Genomic DNA, 17,549 nt, shown 5'->3' on the forward strand with positions numbered 1-17,549 from the left:
AAAATAATTTCCCCCTCCCCAGGGAGCGACCTTGCGTGAAATTCACGTAAAAAAAAAAAAAACGCCCTGGTGTCTAGTGGTTTCTGCCCCCCTTGGGGGCAGATTTGCCTCATCAAAATGGCCTAAATATAATTTGCCCCCTAGGGGAGGGACCCTTGCCTAATGGGTCGCTCCCCACCTAAAAAAAAAATAAAAAAATCCATGGTGCCTAGAGGTTTCTGCCCCCCCTGGGGGCAGATTGGCCTAATAATAGGGGGGGGCAGAAAAGGCCTTCCCAAAGAAATGACCCCGCGGGAGCGACCCTTGCCCAAGGGGTCGCTCCATTATGTCGATGTCAACAAAAAAACAAAAAAATCCCTGGTGTCTAGTGGGCTTTTGAAACCCTGGGAGAGACTTCAAAGGGAAGGAAATACCTTCCCTTTGAAGCCTCTCCGGGCCTCCTCCATGGGATTAAAGAGAAATGCTGAGCATTTCTCTTTCAATCGCGCTGGAAGCAGAGCTTCCAGCACGATGGGGGAGACCCAGTGACTAATCAGCACGCACTTGCGCGCTGACGTCACAGGGGGTGCTGGGGGGGGGGGGGTCGGGGTGGAAGGGGAAGGGCTTCCCCTTCCATCCCTGACTTGGGGGAGGTGGGGGGTGGGAACCCCACAGAGGGAGCGCTAGCGCTCCCTCTAGGCTCTGTGACCAGGACGTAATGGTTACGTCCTGGGCACAGAACAGGTTAAGCTCTTAAGAGGCCTTCACTGAAGAAATCATAGAAAATAAATATAATTGTTATTCTAAAATAGCCTTACAAAAATGTGATACAAAAAAACTTTAGTTTTAACAACTTGTGCACAACAGAAGTTTCCATTCATTCCCCAGCAGTCCAGATTGACAAACAAAGCACGCTAAATCAGCACTCTAAAACTTGTTAGAGTTAACCTTTTTCTAGATTGGAAACAAAGACATGCAAGAAGGAAACAAAGTTGGGCAGACCTGCTTCTTCTGCTACGCAAAACGATCTGCAACTATGTCAGTCGAGATCCGACAAGCTCCACACCTCAACACATCATCCAATTCCAAGAGGAATAGAAGTTTCATCAATTGATGCGTCCTTGTACTAACCCCTTACTCTACCTCCAACAGTCCCCCCCAACACAACTTTCGCCTGCGCTTTATGTGCCACATGTAAATGCACAAACAACTGTATGATTCCTCCATAGTATCATCTTTACGCTCTCTCTGTACTCTTTGTCTACATGCCTACCAAGGAACATTGCTTCCGTGCTTAGTGCTAGGTAATTGATACATAAGTACTTACATTCACAAAAAACGACCATATTTCTGCCCACTTCCTGTGTTCTTCTATTGTTTTGTACAATCAGTTTACATACAATTGGTATTCATTGTGTGCTTCATCCATACATTTTTTAGATGTACATTAATACTGATGTCCTCCTGTTGGCGGATAACATAAAAGAAACAATGATATATGAAATTAACTGTGCACTCCAACACTGATTTTTAAAAGACATCCAAAAAGCAGGTTAACTCCGAGCACAATTTTCGGGTAATTATATTCCAACAGTAAAAAGAGTGATGCTTATCTCTGAGCCCAGGAGAGTCAAATATGCACTGACCTATTATTTGTGTTTTAAAGTATACCCGTTCTATAATCTGCTACATTACAATTTAAAAACGAAATAATAAAAACATACAGCTGCATTCTGATCAGGGTGTCAATTCGAATACGAAATGGGGTTACTATTTCAAAGACCTACTAGTTTTCTGCTTACAAATTCTGCCTGTGAAAAGCTGACTAAATTTGTGGATGGGTTCCCCAGGAAATTCCGAGCTCAGTAGTTCACGAAGGGGGGTTGTGAACAACCAAGTTATCACCTATTCCAAACAAGGAGCTCTAAATAATGTTAAATTACTGTATTCTTGAAAAGCTAAACCCTATGCTAATATTTTTATTTGTTCTTCATGCACTATTACCACTTCAGTATAAAAGACCCAGTAAGAATCAGGTACCTTTTCCTAAACGGCCGTTTAAAAGTACAAAATAGTTCTACTGTATTTCTCCGATGCCTCCTTTTGTTCATGCATTTTACCACAATATTTCACTTGGCTAGCGTGCTCACAGAACACCTAGTTGTTTTTTTAGCAACAATCGCCATTTACAATTAACCCTATTTTTACTGTGGGCTTTCACCACCCCTTTTACACCGTGAAAAACTCCTTCTTCTGAACATTAATTGTAGAAATATTTGAAAACACTATATTCATAATTTGGACTGAAATATCCGATTAGGTTTATCTGCCTAGATACAGTTTAGTAAACATTTCTCCAAATATTGAAATCTGAACTAATGGCCTATATAGTGCCCTCAGCTGTTTGCCTTATTTTGTAATTCTCTTTAATTAAGACAGCAAGACGTAGGCCCTATTCATTTCACTTGCAGTTCCAATTCTTGAGTATACCACCCACTTTCTAGGATCTTCTCTCTCTTATCACTTGGAAAATAGAATACAAGATGTGGTAGATGGTTGAGCAGCGGGATCAATAACACTTTCACCATCAACAAAGGTTTTAGGAAAAAAATGTACTAGTAATCAACTGAATTGTAATGAGTACAATTCAGTGCGTTGCAAACTAAAAGTACTAGCCACTCACACAGTAAGTGATATCATTACATTTTCCCTGGAATTCTTGTAATCACATCTTTATACATTTTTAAGCCCTAAAAAGGAAAGTATAACGCTGTCAGATAAAGAAAAAGCACAGGTATCACTCACCCCTCCAGCACTTAATCTAATGTAAGGGCCTTTGAGAAACATGCACCCATATGAAATTCGTTGGTTCTACACTGCCGTCTTAAAAGTAACTAATTGCGGGCGTGGCTTCGGGCATCAAGATGGCTGTCGCACTCTAAGAGTGCTCCGGACCCCTCTGTCATCCGCCTGCTGAAGCCTTTGCCATCCCGTTCCAGTATTCACCCCCGATTGCTCCTGCAAGTTCCCTGGCCAGCTGGGAACCTGGCAACCCTAGTGAGCGTGATGAGACGGTGACTGCGCATCCGCAAGTGATCGAGCCCGGATCGGCGTCCGGAAAATGGCGGCTGGGAGCTGAGGCCGCTCCCCACACTCCTAGCCGCAGCGCTGCTGCCTGGATTGAACACGCCGACCTAGAGAGGCAATAAGTGGGCCGGAGGGGGCTGTTGGACGGGCCCGGCGGACGGCAATCCAGACGAGCTCCGTGAGGCTGCGGCAGCGGCGCCCGAGAAGGCGGAGCATCTGCAACCTCGGACCGGCCCCTTGGACTCTGGGAGCCGGCCCGAGACTCGATGCCCTGACGTGCGGCAGTGGTGGTCCCCCGGGGCAGGAGAACTGGTCCCAGGCCGTGGCCAGAGGTGCAGCCCCCTTGGGTGAAGAAGTGGAAGCAGACGAGCCGACCCTGTCTGCTGCGCTGCAACAAGCGGCCGCTGACGGGCTTGACGCGTGGTGTGCCCGTGAAGCAGCGAATGTGCCAACCCGGGTGATTGAAGCCTTGGGCGACACCAGACCCCTGCGTTGACGAGGAACAAATGAGTCGTGGGGGGCCCTAGTCCTCCCTACCAATTGAAGGATCCGCAGCTGACTTGCCAAAGGAGGTGAGTGGGGCGACAACTTGCCTGGCACCCCCCTAAGCTGGAGGCCCGGCTGGGGCCCTGGAGATGCCGAGAAGGAGCGGGGCACCGGATGTGACATGTGGCTTAGGGCCCGCTGCCTGAGGGGCCAGGTCGTAGACAACGGCGGATGTGAGCACTCTGCCTCCAGGAGGACCCCTCCTCAGGGGAGCAACATAACCACAGCGGTCTCCGGGAGTGAAGGGCCCCTGGCGACACCGGCTAGTTGTGTTTGGAATCGGGTGAGGCGGGGCAGAGTCAGCTGCCCCTTGGACCAGAGAGGGACTGCCCAAGAACCCGCCGCTTCACCTGGGAGCGCTGTCCTGGCGTACCGGGAGAGAAGCCCCGTGGGTGGAGGCCCACTGCACGGATCTGCAGACCAGAGGATTTTCACAGAGACTGTCTGACTGAGCGAGGGGCTTCCTCTCCCCGGGAGATGTCCCTTCTGAGAATCAGCGAACACAAAGGAGGCACTGTATGGTCAGGAGCCCAGGTGTGATCGACATGCGGCACGGTGGGGACCCCGCCTGACCCCTCGTGCCGATATGGGCAAGGACAGATCTGCCAGACAGCCCACGCCGTCCCAACAGAGGATTGACCAATTTACCACACCAGCAACCTCCCTGAGAGAAGGAGACATGGCATCAGGGGGACCCGCCCCGGACGGGGTGAATGCCATCCTTCAGGCTATCCAGGCATCGCAACTAGCCGTAGAAACCAAGATCGGGGAAGTGTGAGAGGACATGGGCCTTATAAGGCAAGATCTCAGAAATGCAGTAGGCTGAATCACAGAGGTGGAGGGTCACGTCTCTCAAACAGAAGACGACCTAGCGGATCTCAGGACCAAGGTGGCCCAACTGCAAACTCAAACTGGCGAATTGCACCGCTGCGCCGAAGATGCGGAAAAACTCTCCAGACGTAATAATCTGCGCATCATTGGATTTCCGGAAGGAGCAGAAGAAAACCGGGCTCCTGAGTTCCTAGAGCACTGGATCAAATCCTGGATGCCAGAACAAACTCTTTCACCTTGGTTTGCAATCGAGCAGGCGCACAGGGCCCTGGCCCTGCGGCCCCCCAGGGTGGCCCGAAAAGACTGATGATTGCACGTTTCTTGAACTTCAAGGACCGCAACAATATCCTTAAGGAAGCCAGGCGTTGCACCGACCTCCACTGGGACAACCACAAAATTCAGATATTTTCGGACTACACTCGAGAGGTCCAAACCCGACGCCAATCGTACGAGCACGTCAAGCAAAAGCTCAGGGGGATGCAACTTTCGTACATGCTCCTCTTTCCCGCGCGCCTGAAAGTCCTTATGGGTGGAAAGGCCTACTTCTTCGAGTCTCCGGAGAAGGCATGGTACTGGCTGACAGAGCAAGGCATCAGGGCTCGGAGGGGCCCTCCTGGACCGGTAAGGGGCTCTCTGGGGCGTGGCTCTGCATCCTGAACAGGTGCACGAAGAGGACGAAGGTGCACCAGGTCCTGACGTGGGAGACAGGGCGGTCCCCGATAGCCCTGTAGGAGATGACGTGAGTCTAAGATCTGGCCCCAAACAGAAAGGGATCCTGCAGATACCTCGGAGATACGGGACCCAGCATGTGCGATGGAAGGGTATCGTCTGAGTCAAACTCCTACACTCGGCTGACTGTAGAGACACGGCTCTTCCCTGATGTACCTCAGGGATGACTGATAATGCCTGGCACAAACACGTGCGGATTAGAGCGGGGTCTTACCTATTGCTTAATACTTTCTGCCTATTGTTTACCACCTATAGTCTTTGGCTTCCATCTACTGATTACAGATGATCCATCTGAATGGAGGGGTCCACCACTCCACTCCAATGAAAGTCCATCTGGCTGTGTTTTTTTGGTTGGATTGTTGAGCGACAGATGCTTCCGGGTTGGAAGTATGGGGTGGGGGCAGTTAGGGGGTGGGAAGTTCATAGAGGGGTTAAGCAACAATGTTTCAATAAGGTTCCTTTATTGTTCTTTTAATTTATCCCTTTGTCTGAGACGGCGCCCCTAGGCCCATTGACAGGCACTCGACATTCCACTATACCACTGTACTCCACGCGTAGCCTTCACTGACACAAGTCCTTTCATGGAATGTGAATGGATTCCTAGACCAGATCAAGAGGTCCGCAGTGTAACACGCTTCGCAGGTACGCCCCCTCAGTTGTTTTATTACAGGAGACCCATCTGCTTGGCACCAAATGCCCCATGCTTGCGCGAGGAGGATATGACAAGGTCTACCACTGGGGATTCTCGAGGGGCTCCAGGGGGGGTGGCTATTCTACTCCATCGTTTATTGCCCATGGTGGTTACTGCCACCCAGTCCGATCCACAAGGACGATTTGTTGTAGTGACTGGTTCACTCCACTGGTTGCCGATTAACATCGTAAGTGCCTACGCCCCCCAACTGTGTTTGATAACTTCTTACTCTCACTCCGCCAGGTGCTCTCTGGACCCCCCCAGGGGACTATTCTAATAGGGGGAGACTTCAACTCGGTCCTAGACCCCAGGCTAGATGTTTCGGGTACCGTATCCGCCAGCCATTCCTGCCGGGCGTCGAGCTTGAGTGGCTGGGCTGAGAGTCTTGGCCAGTGTGAGGTCTGGAGAATCTGGCACCCCAGGACGCGACAATACACGCACACATCAGCAGCCCATCAGACACACGCTAGAATTGACCTCGTGTTCATGCCAGCGTTAGACATCGCCAGTGTCAACGGGGCTGAGATACTGCCGCACGGGGTCTCAGACCACACACCACTACAAATTTGGTTGGGAGGTGCGGACCCTGCCCAGCGCCCGATACGGCGCTTGAACGCTTGGCACCTGCAGGGCAGCGAGTACACCCTAGCCGTTAGAGACCATCTTAATCACTACTTCGAGCAAAACTTAGGGTCAGTGCAATTGCCGGGCACAGTTTGGGCTGCCTGTAAGGCTACTCTCCGGGGACACGCAAAGCATCTCCTTCGCATATGGGAACGTGCACGCAACTCACGGGTGTCAGAGCTTGAGGCTAGGGCGTTGCGACTTGAGCCCCGACATGCGGCCTCCGCCTCAGCCTCCATTTTGAGGAAACTCACCATGGTCAAAGATGAGATTAGACATTTACTGCGGGAAACTGCGAAACATCTCTGGCGAGCATCAGCAGCCCAGGTGTACGGCTGGGGGGGGGGGGGACAAGAATGGGAAACTCCTACATTGGCTAGCCACTCGGCTGCTAGCAGATAGAATTATCTCTGAAATAGCCGATGAATCGGGATCTCTTTCCAGGACGCCAGGTTACATCGCGCATAGCTTTGCCTCCTACTATGCACGACTATATGCAGAGCGCCCCCGGCCGCAGGCCAAAAGGGAGTCCCCTCTCCTGGATGACATTGTCCTCCCAAAGGTTTCACAAGTGACCAGGGAAAGCCAGGACGATGCCTTAAGCCTCGTCGAGATCAACAATGCGATAGCTAAACTGTCACCAGGTCAGACACCCGGCCCAGACGGCTTCCCGGCAGAGCTATACGGTAGATGCAGAGATATCCTGGGTCCTCACTTGCTAAATATGTACGAGGAAGTGGAAAAAACAGGCTGTTTCCCTTCTGGGATCGACCAGGCCACTATTGTGGTGATCCCCAAGACCAAACCTCCTTCGCAACACTGTTCGGCGTACCGACCCATCTCTCTCTTAACCTCCTGGGTGCCCTGGACGAGGTGATCTCGTCCCAGCACATGTTCCTGTGTGCCTGGGACGAGATCACCTCGTCCTGCACCAGGCCCACAGGCGTGGGCCCCCCACCCACACACTCTGGTCGGGGATGGAAGGGGAATCCCTTCCCCTTCCACCCCTGACCACTCCCCTCGGCAATCTGACGATGTCAGCGTGGTTGTTGGCAATCCATTTGTTGTTAGTGAGGATGATGGCTAGCCGCAGAGTGACCGCTCAGCAGGTTGTTGCCATGCTTTTTGAGTCGTCTTCAGACCATGATTACGAGACTGACTATGCATCTGAGGTAGAGGAGGAAGTGAGAGATTCTGGCAGTGAGTTTTCTGTCCGAGAGGATTCTTCTGATGAGGAAGCCACTCTTAGTGCAGATGAAGGACATTGATGTGCCAAGAGTGCAGCAGCCTTGGGCTGAAGGGTTTCCCATTAGAAGACCTGACACCTGGATTGCCCCAAACAGGGAGCAGCCACAGTTACCTGCATTTACTGGTCTCCCAGGGTGTAGAGCCAATACGGAAAACTTTTTGCCTGTCAATTTCTTTCACTTGTTTATGGACAATGTATTTTTGGAAGAGATTGTGGAGCAGACTAATGTGTATGCGGAGCAATATTTGAGGGACAACGCTGCCAGACTTAGGCCTCAGTATAGAGCTACTCATTGGGTTCCCACATATCTTGAAGAGATGAAAAAGTTTTTAGGTTTGACTTTTTAGATGGGGTTGATAAGGAAGCCATCACTGGCTTCTTGTTGGTCTACTAGTCCCTTGATGGCAACGGCTATATTTCCTGCAACTATGACTCGTAATCGCTATTTGCTTCTTCTTCGTATGCTACATTTTGTAGACAATGCTTTAGCCTTGCTACGAGATCACCCTGATTGTGACCATCTTTTTAAGATTAGACCTGTCCTTGATCATTTTGTAGATCGGTTTTCAGAGGTCTATGTTCCAGGCAAAGAGATAAGTGTGGATGAGTCTTTGGTCCTCTTCAAGGGGTGTTTAGTTTTTAAGCAGTACATTCCTAGTAAGAGGGCACGGTATGGGATTAAATTGTATATGCTGTCAGAAAGCGGTACAGGATACGTGTATAATTTCCGGGTCTACACTGGTAGGGATTCCAGTATTGACCCTCCTGGTTGTCCAGCCACTTTTGGAGTTAGCAAAGAAATTGTGTGGGAACTTGGTAGATGACTGTTTAACAAAGGTCACAATTTGTACGTAGATAATTTCTACACTGGAGTGCAGATGTTCAAGGAGTTGTTTAGAGTGGACACGTTCCTTGTGGCACAATCCGTTCTAACCGGAAAGGCTATCCAAGGGAGCTTGTCTGTAAAAAACTTGAGAGGGGACAGTGCAGTGCCTTGCGGAATAATGAGCTGCTAGTTTTGAAATTTTCAGACAGGAGGGATGTGTACATGCTATCTACCATCCATGATGAGAGTACTTCCCCTGTGACTGTTTGGGGCCAGGTTGAGGAAGTGCGCAAACCTGCATGCATTTTGGACTACAATAGGCACATGGGTGGTGTTGATAGAGTAGATCAGAGGTTGGAACCTTACACTGCTCTGTGTAAGTCTTACGTGTGGTATAAAAAGTTGTCCCTACATTTATTTAATCTGGCAATTTTTAATGCCTTTATTTTGTTCAAGGATTGATCACCTGAATCAAGGATGACATTTGTTAAATTTCAGGAGTCGATGATAGAGAGGCTTATTGTGGTGGAACAGGCAAGAGTCCCTAGAGTAGCAGTGGTGGAGGAAGTGGCTAGATTGAAAGATCGCCACTTTCCAGACCATATTCCTCCCACTCCCAAGAAAGACTTACCCACTAAGAAATGAAGAGTATGTGCCCGAAGAGGTATCCGGAGGGAGAGCCGGATGTACTGCCCCGATTGCCCTTCAAAGCCTGGGCTGTGTGTGCCCGGCTGTTTCAGAAATTACCACACAAAAAAAAACGTTTGAGGGAATGCCGTGAGCGTAAAAAGCCTATTTTATATTTTCGTATGTTCAGTTTCGCAGTTGGCATTACTGTCATGTATTTGGTTAGAGCTGTTGTGTTTGTAGTTTTGTACTTGTTTTATAATTAGTTAGTGGTTTCTTTGTTGTTTATAATTGGAATATAAAGTGATGGCGGTGTGCGTGGGGTGACGCTTGGCTGGCGGTGTGCGTGGGGTGGCGCTTGGCTGGCGGTGTGCGTGGGGTGGCGCTTGGCTGGCGGTGTCCGTGGGGTGGCGCTTGGCTGGCGGTGTCCGTGGGGTGGCGCTTGGCTGGCGGTGTGCGTGGGTTGGCGCTTGGCTGGCGGTGTGCGTGGGGTGGTGCTTGGCTGGCGGTGTGCGTGGGGTGGCGCTTGGCTCGCAGTGTGCTTGGGGTGGCGCTTGGCTCGCAGTGTGCTTGGGGTGGCGCTTGGCTGGCGATGCCAGCCAAACGTCAGTCCACACACTCCCATCAGCTAGTGTGACTGCTGTATCAGGTATGTGGGCGTATGTAAGTGATGGGCCCTTGAGTGGCGCTCTCTGTCAATGCGAGTGCTGTAATGTGCTGGGCCCGTGGCTGGCGGCGTGAATCGTCTTGTGCATGTCATGTATGAAAGGTGTGTGAATGGACTGTAAAACGGTTGGTGCCTTGACGCGGCTTTAAAGCTCACGAGCTGAGAGTCATTGGTTCAATTTTTTGGCCTTTAAGTTATTAACAGTGCATTTCACTTTTGTGAAATCGCTTGTTAATAAAATTTGATCTACTGAACCATCACTCACCCTTGTGCCCAATCCAACCAGTATGTGTGGTACAAATGACAAAACCTGCTCTGCTGTAATCAGGCGTCGCAGCACACTTGTGACACTGTAGGTGTCTCAGGTGGGACCCCGATGATGAAGCATGCCACCAACTTGGTTGGTGGGTGAGGGGTCTTTTTCACACAACCTATGTGCGTTTCTTTTCACAATTTTTGGGTTTGGCACATCATGGATGTACGTGGACAAATCAAAATGATATTGCAAAACTACCTGTGTTTGGGGGGGCAGGGGGCACCTATGTTTTTGGTCGTGGGTGCAGCCTTCATCTAGAGAAACCTACCAAACCCAGACATTTTTAAAAACTAGACACCCCAAGGAGTCCAGGGAGGTGTGGCTTGCGTGGATCCCCCAAAATTTTCTTACCCAGACTCCTCTGCAAATCTCAAAATGTGCTTTAAAAAGCATATTTTCCTGACTTTTCTTGGTAGGATCACCGCTCCAGCACAAAATTCCTACTCCCCAGCGTTTCCCTCAGTCTCCCAAATAAATGACACTTCACTTGTGTGGGTCCCCAAAGCAGAGTCAGCCTAAAGATGTATAAAAGAAAAATATGTGCTTATCAACTCGCTGTGCTATCCCCTCTATCTCTACAAGTTTTTGGCCTTATTCTGTTGCAGGCAACTGGCCCACCCACACAAGTGAGGTATCATTTTTATCGGGTGACTTGGGGGAACGCTGGGTGGAAGGAAATTTGTGGCTCCTCTCAGATTCCAGAACTTTCTGTCACCGAAATGTGAGGAAAAGTGTTTTTAGCCAAATGTTAAGGTTTGCAAAGGATTCTGGGTAACAGAACCTGGTGAGAGCCCCACAAGTCACCCAGTCTTGCATTCCCCTAGGTCTCTAGTTTTCAAAAATGCACAGGTTTGGTAGGTTTCCCTAGGTGCCGGCTGAGCTAGAGGCCAAAATCCACAGGTAGGCACTTTGTAAAAAACACCTCTGTTTTCTGTAGAAAAATGTGATGTGTCCACGTTGTGTTTTGGAGTATTTCCTGTCACGGGCACTATGCCTACCCACACAAGTGAGGTACCATTTTTATCGGGAGACTTGGGGGAACATAGAATAGCAATACAAGTGTTATTGCCCCTTGTCTTTCTCTACATTTTTTCCTTCCAAATATAAGACAGTGTGTAAAAAAGACGTCTATTTGAGAAATGCCCTGTAATTCACATGCTAGTATGGGCACCACAGAATTCAGAGATGTGCAAATAACCACTGCTCCTCAACACCTTATCTTGTGCCCATTTTGGAAACACAAAGCTTTTCTTGATAACTATTTTTGACTCTTTATATTTCACCAAATGAATTGTTGTATGCCTGGTTTAGAATGAAAACCCACTGCAAGGTGCTGCTCATTTTTTGGCTCTGGGTACCTAGGTTTCTTGATGAACCTACAAGCCCTATATATCCCCGCACCCAGAAGAGTCCAGTGGACGTAACAGTATATTGATTTCAAAAATCTGAAATCGCAGGAAAAAGTTACAGAGTAAAACGTGGAGAAAAATGGCTGTTTTTTTACCTCAATTTCAATATTGGTTTATTTCAGTTGTTATTTTCTGCAGGAAACCCTTGTAGGATCTACACAAATTACCCATTGCTGAATTCAGAATTTTGTCTACTTTTCAGAAATGTTTAGGTTTCTGGGATCCAGCATTGGTTTCACACCCATTTCTGTCACTGACTGGAAGGAGGCTGAAAGCACAAAAAAAAAATTGTAAAAATGGGGTACGGCCCAGTAAAATGCCAAAATTGTGTTGAAAAACTGGGTTTTCTGATTCAAGTATGCCTGTTCCTGAAAGCTGGCGATTTTAGAACGGCAAACCTCTGGTGATGCAATTTTCAGGGAAAAAAAAACCACAAGCCTTCTTCTGCAGCCCTTTTTTCCCATGTTTTTTGTTAAAAACAAAATGTTCACTGTAGTTTGGCTAATTTCATGGCCTCCATTCAGGGGAGCCCACAAAGTCTGGGTACCTCTAGAATCCCTAGGACGTTAGAAAAAAAGGACGCAAACTTGGCGTGGGTAGCTTATGTGGACAAAAAGTTATATGGGCCTAAGCGAGAACTATTCCAAATAAGGCAAAAAAAGGCCTGGCACAGGAGGGGTAAAAGGTGTAGCAGCAAAGGGGTTAAACACTGAGATTAAGGTATTATCCACGATTCTTGCCACGAGGCAGAGGCTGGTGCTTCCCTCACTGGTACACCCTGACCAGTGCGGGTTTATGCCCACACGAAGTACAAGACACTGCATCAGGTGCCTGCACGTAAACCCTAGTCCACCGCAAGGCCCTAGCCCGGTGTCCCTTGGCTCTCCTCTTGCTGGACTTCGAGAAAGCTTTTGATACCGTGGATTTGTCCTACTTGGATCACGTCCTGCTAAGTAACGGATTTGGGACTAAATTCCACAGCCTGGTGAAGCTCCTCTACTCTAACCCGACAGCCCGAGTCCAGGTGAATGGGGTGATCTCGGGCTCGTTCCCTATCTGTCGGGGCACCCGCCCAGGGTGCCCACTGTCCCCGTTGCTCTTCGCACTCGCGATAGAGCCCCTGGCGAAGCTATTAAAAGAGGACCCTCTAGTTGAGGGTTGGTCATGGCCCGCTGGGCCCGAGGACCGTGTGGCACTATACGCAGATGACGTGCTTATATACTTTTCCAATCCTGCCAAAAGTGGTCCCCGAATTCTGCAAATCCTGGGTCTCTTCTCTGAGGCTTCTGGCTTGACTTTGAACCCCAGCAAATCCCTATTGGTTCTCTGCATCCCTCCAGAGACTGCGTTGAGTGGCAACAAAACATCCCTATTCTGTGCAACAGTTTTAAAGTACCTGGGACTGCAGGTGGCCCTGCTACCGGAGTTGGCATGGGCGCTCAACTTCGTACCGCTTACTCGACAAGTTAAAGACAACCTCCAACGTTGGCGGGCCCTGCCTCTCAACCTGCTTGGTAGAATAGCACTCTATAAAATGATGATCCTCCCCAGGCTCCTTTACCTACTGCAGAACGTCCCACACCCAGTTCCTCGGAAATGGTTAAAAGAAATGGACACAGAAGCGCGTCAGTTCCTGTGGGATGGCACCTGTCCTAGGCTGGCCCTTAATACCTGCCAAAGAGATGTCTATGATGGAGGTTTGGGAATGTCCAATATTTACTATTATCACCTTGCGATGCACCTACTCGTAATAAACAATTGAATGGGTTAGGTTGGACGGACCCAGCATACCAACTGGCGCTCCAAACGATGGGCTACCCCAGGGTCCTTGATGCACTATAAGGTCGTCCAATCCCCTGAGTGACCCCTGAAGTGACTAAGGTGGTCTTATTGGGCTGGCGCGAAGCCCAAAGAGTGTCGGGTTGGTGGGGCTGTCTTACCCAGCAGACCCCATTATGGCAAAGGAGAAGGTTCGCAGAGGCCTCGGAGGGATTTCAGAGATGGGATAACATAGGAATCTCCACACTGGGGGACGTCTGGGGGGGTCACACATGCGATCCTTTGAAGAGCTTCAGCGACTCTTTTCACTGAACAAGACTCAATACCACAGGTACCTACAACTTCGCCATGCACTACTGGTACACGTCCGAGCAGGAGAGACCATAGCCGAGTACAGTCCCATGGAGGCGAAGGTGCTAATGGGGAGCATGAGTGAGGGTGGGGTCTCACAGATTTACCGGTCTCTGATTGCTAACACTGCTCGTCCACTTGATGGGCTTTGCCAGAGGTGGGAGGAGGGGGTGGGCCCTACAGAGGAGGAGGACTGGAAGGAAGCGTTAATAGCCCCACGGACCCTAACCATGACCACCCGATTACGATTGCTACAGACCCTCTATCTGCACACAGCATACCTCACGCCCGTTAAGCTACACAGAGCAGGCCTTCGGCCCCGGGCTGACTGTCCTCGATGCTTGGGCCCAGACGCTGAATTTTACAACATGGTGTGTTCCTGCCCATCCATAGCGACTTACTGGAGGGCGGTTATGAGGGAGGTCTCAGGGGTCTTGCGGGGTGAGGTGGAAGTGGCTCCGCTGCCACTCTTGCTGGGGGTCATGGGGGAAGCGGGATTGAGAAGAGCACACCGAATCTTTCTGTGAGTGGCATGCCTGGTGGCAAAAAGAGACATAATGGCGGACTGGAAGGCCGGGGCAGCGCCAGCGCTGGCCAGATGGAGACGAGGTGTGGACTCGTGTGCCCAGCGTGAAAAACTTGTATATGAAGCCAGGGGATGCCCAAATAAATATTATAAAGTGTGGGGGAAATGGGAGGCCACGTGGTGCACTTAACTTGCTCATGAGCTGCATGGCCTGCTGGGGGGAGCCACCCCCCAGTAGCAACTTGTGGGGGGGTTTCCCCCTCTCCTTTTCTCTCTCTTCTTTTCTCCTTTAGAATATGTCCGTGCAGCTGTATACTGGTTGTAAACATTGTCTACGGTAGCTTGTTTGGGGCTTGGGAGGTGACCGTCTCCGGGTACCAGTTGGTGCCAATGTTGTGTGTATCTTAATCTTATTGTTTTTGCAAAACCAATAAAAGTTTTTTTATCAACAAACAAAAAAAAAGTAACTAATTGCAGTGATTACATAATGGCAGTCACCTCTGTGTAGTTGTGGTTCAGGCACTTTCCACTGAAAAGCAATTAGGCCCTTATTACGAGTGTGGCGGTCTCCAGACCGCCACACTCGCGATGGCAGTCAGACTGCCACAGACAAGGCGGTCCGACTGCCCTATTATGACCGTGGCAGATGTGCCACTGTCCGACCACTGGCACCGCCTGGTTGCCGCCTGTCGACACCCTGGCAGTCTCAGCTGTCGCAAACCGCCAGGGCAGCGCTGCCCTGGGGATTACGAGTCCCCTTTCCACTAGCCTTTGCATGGTAGTCTGACTGCCATGCAAAGGCTAGAGGAAAGGGGGTGTCGGGGCAGTGCAGGGGCCCCCATGGACAGCTCCGTCACACATTTCACTGCCCAAAATAAGGGTAGTGAAATGCGTGACGGGTGCTGTCACACCCTGTGCACCACAACATTGCCGGTGGCTCGATTACAAGCCAGCGTCAATATTGAGGTGAGTTTTTCCCTGGGCCAGCGGGCAGAAACTGTGTTTTCGCCCGCTGGCCCAGCAGAAAACTCCTAATAAGGTGGGGAAAAGAAGTCCATTACTCGCGGTCTTTTGCCTGGAGCGGCTTCGGAAGTCGTAATGTGGCCCTTAGTTTGTTTGCCCATAACTTTTGACCCAGTGAACGGACAAGTAAGAAATTTGACAAACAAAATGTTTTGCCAGCGAAGGTTTAACATGCCAAATGTTTTACTCTTCCTTGTAGGGGTAAAGGAAAGAGCCAGGTGGAGGTTGAAAAAAAAACAGGTGTTTGGTCACTTCCACAATCAAAAACAGCCGAACTGGCTGACTCCAAACTCAGCAGTCAAGTAGAAATTTACTCAGAAATTGTGCTTCCATTGGCTTGTTGTAACTAGAGGAAATAATTTTGAAATACAAGTGTTTTAAAGGGTGCTTGAGGGCTTGCAAAAGTTCACATTTTTGTAAATCTTGCCAGTTTCAATTGCAGAGGATCTGCTGATCCAATCTGTGTATAGCTGTGAATCCAAAAATGTTAAAAACATAATGATAATAAAAAATGAAAGAATATGATTGGACGAGGGAGCATTTCTCCTGCCATCCCTTTCAAATCTGCAGTTCTGAGTGCTCTGACTGGCTGCAAGTGAGTAATTTCTCTCTGCTGCCATTTCAGGACAAGGGGCACAGTCCTCAGGTCCTGAAACAAAATTCAAAGGCCACACATAAGGAAGCAGTTTGAGCGCCGCCTGACCTCAAAGAATTAGTGGTCAGACCCACAAAAGGCCCTCCCCCATGGTTTACATATAAGAAAGACAATTTTCTGGATTCACTGTACCTTGACACCTAAGTTGGCATCTAAAGTCTGCAGTTCTGAAAAGGGTCACAGAAGCATGCCCTGGGTTTGCGGTACCAGGGCATGGAGCTTGCCTCAGGTTTGTGGAACCCAAAAAACAAGGAAGGCCTGGCCAAGGGCCAGGCTCTGTGTACTTTTCCCTAAGTACAGTGGTGGGTGGCTGACCACTACAGGATAGGTGAAGGCCTTGGTCTTTTACCGGACAGAGGCTGACCAGGGGCTGCAGGATTGGTATAATACCTGGCAATAGGCCACACCTTGCGCCCCGCCTGCTGCACACGGCTAAAAGATGTGCGTAACAGGGGCTGCTAGCCCACTTTGAATGAGCTCCACCAATGCACACAGCCAATGGCACAGCCCACGTTTGGTGGTTTGGGAACAGGCCATGTACTGAGGCTCAATCCTGTGCGGCAGGAGTTGGAAATTAAGTGCATAATAGAAAAAACAATTACATTCACTGAAAAAACAAAGGCAGAAACGGAGTTGTGGTTTTGGCTTAAATGAGCAAAATTAATGACATTTGTCATTTATGGTATGTCATGCACAAAAAGCATACAAAAACTGAAGTTGTCCGGCAGGCACAAAATACCTATTAGTAAGTGTCATCAGAAGAACAGGCGATCTAGCAAGAGTTCAACATGGCTGACAACTTCAGTTATGGTGTGCATTAGATATTGCAACTCATGAATTTCAGTGGTTTTGCACAGTTGAACTAAAACAATAACTCAATATGTAATGTGTTTTTTTCCATGAATTGCTTATAAAAGGTGGGTTGTACAACTTGTCAATGGTCATTGTGGTATGAATGCTGGGCTAGGCCAATAATGTTTCTCAAAACTATGACATATAGGTTTATTTATTTTTAAAACTAGTAACTGTTTTAAAAAAGCCGGACCTTGGCCATAGCCACTTCTCATTACAGTCCTTTTCACAGAGAAGCTAACGTCTCTTTTCTGGCCCTCAACTCAGAAGTTTGTCGAGATAACCACTGCCCAATCGACATCTCTGGTGTAGTTAAACTACAGGGCAAAATCAATCCAACTCAACTGCTCACTTTGCCAGTGCAACGGACAAACAAGTGCAGACAGCTCCAACTGGTAAACTAATAAAAAGGATTTTCTATCCAGGGATCCTTATGTCCCTCGTACAGGTTGCTAAATTGGTTTCACACTCCTTTCAGAGCTAAGGGAGGTTTAGAGTTTACTTCAGCAAAAAGTCATCAAAGAGGAAGATGTACCTGGCTGTGTCCAACAAACTTAACATAACTAGATCTGCCTACAACAAAAGGGCTGCCCTGCTAAGTCAACTGTAAAGTATATGAGACCAGCCACCCCAGACATGAGACAATCAACTACACAGGGGTAAGTGTTGTTTCTCCAATTAAATGAGCCACATCAAGCAGAAACAATGAAGAGAATTAGGAGAGGCCAGCAAGCCATCTAGGTTCTTGGAAATGCTATGCTGGATTTCCAAGAACAAAAATG

General features: G+C 49.0%; 1 protein-coding gene across 3 annotated transcripts in view; it reads right to left on the reverse strand.

Annotated features, from left to right (window-relative positions):
- PIGM (phosphatidylinositol glycan anchor biosynthesis class M) overlaps positions 1-17,549 on the reverse strand; it is a 190,729-nt gene that overhangs the window by 166,134 nt on the left and 7,046 nt on the right. For 2 of the 3 annotated variants that reach the window (XM_069219465.1, XM_069219463.1), the window contains exon 2: positions 1,307-1,443. The exons of the other annotated variant lie outside the window; for it this stretch is intronic. The gene's annotated coding sequence lies outside the window, so the exon portion shown is untranslated. The remainder of the gene's footprint in view (positions 1-1,306; positions 1,444-17,549) is intronic. 3 annotated transcript variants of the gene reach the window in all.

The sequence above is a fragment of the Pleurodeles waltl genome, chromosome 2_2 (genome assembly GCF_031143425.1).
Source record: "Pleurodeles waltl isolate 20211129_DDA chromosome 2_2, aPleWal1.hap1.20221129, whole genome shotgun sequence".
Taxonomy (NCBI): Eukaryota; Metazoa; Chordata; class Amphibia; order Caudata; family Salamandridae; genus Pleurodeles; species Pleurodeles waltl.